Source organism: Schistocerca nitens, chromosome 1, assembly GCF_023898315.1.
Source record: "Schistocerca nitens isolate TAMUIC-IGC-003100 chromosome 1, iqSchNite1.1, whole genome shotgun sequence".
Lineage (NCBI taxonomy): Eukaryota > Metazoa > Arthropoda > Insecta > Orthoptera > Acrididae > Schistocerca > Schistocerca nitens.
Window position 1 is genome coordinate 59649910 of NC_064614.1, and position 2140 is coordinate 59652049.

The 2140-nt window shown below is 45.8% G+C and overlaps 1 non-coding gene across 1 annotated transcript; it reads left to right on the top strand.

Moving 5' to 3' along the window:
* The first annotated feature begins 1788 nt into the window (after positions 1-1788).
* Positions 1789-1861, top strand: Trnaa-cgc (transfer RNA alanine (anticodon CGC)). The gene has a single exon. It is a non-coding gene; the product is annotated as a tRNA-Ala (tRNA).
* Positions 1862-2140: the final 279 nt, after the last annotated feature.

The window sequence follows — 2140 nt, forward strand, 5'->3', positions numbered from 1 at the left end:
GGCCACGTTCTTGAACTGCAAAGTGGAGCATCCGTGATCAAATCCTCTCTCGTGCCCTATTTCTTTTTTCACGAAATTATGAATTGTCCATCTGGTCATTGACATGTCCTTCTGTTGACTTGCCAGTTGTCATACTATAGATTGGTTATAGAATATGAATCATTTGGTAAGAATGTATTACCGTTGTAAGTAAATGCGATGAATTGTGAGGGCAGGCGAGATGTCGCATAGACTTCTCACAGAAATGAAAACAACAGATAAAATTGCGTGAACTGTGTTACAACATAGGAATTCAAAAAACTTCCAAAGCGGAACGCAAGAGTGATGAAAAAAAAAGAAAAAGAAAAAGAGGTACCTAAGTCTAGAGGTCCCTTCCTTAAATCTCGCTGTTGCAAACGGATGTTACACCCCGACGCAGATATAGATTTGAATACAACGAACAGACACGTCGATGAACGGACGGACAGTTCTTAATTTTGTGACCAAAAAGGAAAGGCACGAGGTAGATTCGAACATGGATCTTCTCCAATACAGTCCATTACCGTGGCCACGCAACCACGACGGCGTAACTGTTAAACTTCCCTCGAAGTTGTTCATCTTGAGCTTGGACCGCTCACTATTTCTATTTTGCTTCTTTTTTCACAGTTCAGTACACTTTCTTCCGGTTTTCGTGTTTGTTATGTGTTCAGTTTTTGACGGTCCAATCACTGGGCCATTTCACCACTAAATCTGAGGGGGTGCGATGGGGAATTTCTATTATGAACAGTGGCGGTGGCTATTGAGTACTGAATGAAACAATGTTCTCGAGTCATGTACATTTACTGATTACGAATTTTAGGTGATAGTCAAAACCTGCACTGAAACAAATACCTTGCTTGGAGGAAATGAGTGTAGATACTCATCTAAAAATTGTAATAATAGTGGATCACAGGGAAAATGATAAAGCGGAAGTGATCAAATAAGATAAAACTGAAATGGTAAAGCGTCTGTTATGGCTGAACTTAAACGCGGAATTAAGTCAGTGGTGATGATTGCATCAGTAGGTTAGTGAGTATAAACAAAAAGAACTCCAAAGAGCACACTCATAGCCAAAAAGTTACCTCGAAAGAAAATGGTTACTTAAATTGTAAAAACGCGCCTATCATCATGACGAGTTCTGACTCGCCACATCGCGGCAACACTTAACGCAAAATATATGACACGAGGTAGATGAAGCTGCAGGCGTTGTTGTAGTCTGGCATGCTGTCCCATTTTCTCTTCTGCGTCAACAGCTCACGGAGGGTCTCTACCCAGAACGTGAAAGATCTCAGCACGAAGGACTCAGCCCGAGAGCGAGAAACTGCTTGTTCGTAGAACTTCGCTCGAAAGCCAGAAGCTTGTCCTCTCTACTTCTTCATGGCATGAGCCCTCGAAAACTGCATTTTAAGCCAACCTGTGGCTGTGTCTCTAATTCTCCTAATCGGAAATCCTCTAACAACATTCCTGCGCCCATATTCTAGAATGTTCGGAGCAACATTTTGGGAACTGGGTGCGACAATCTGTGCCAAATTGTCGCTCACAAAAGTTGCGAACACAACGCCTTACCTATGGAGGAGTTGTGCGTGTCTCCCACGCTACGATGAGATGTTATCTGTTCTAGCCGTTCAGGACAGCACGGGTTCAAGCGCCTTTGGCAGAAGCACTGTATTCACATTCGCCAGGACAGCGAGATGTAAGGGTGGTCAATGAACTCAGGGCTCATCAGGTGCCATCTACTGCCGTCAAAGCCTGCGCTAACCCGTCCAACCGAGCGAGGTGGCGCAGTGGTTAGCGCACTGGACTCGCATTCGGGAGGACGACGGTTCAATCCCGTCTCCGGCCATCATGATTTAGGTTTTCCGTGATTTCCCTAAATCGTTTCAGGCAAATGCCGGGATGGTTCCTTTGAAAGGGCACGGCCGATTTCCTTCCCAATCCTTCCCTAACCCGAGCTTGCGCTCAGTCTCTAATGACCTCGTTGTCGACGGGACGTTAAACACCAACCACCACCACCACTAACCCGTCAAAGCCTGCAGCGCCTTCGGCTGCAGTGAATGGGCTGAGGGTCCTGTTTCCTAAGGGCTTAGGATGGACCCGTGTTCCCCCCGGTGTCCGCCTGGCG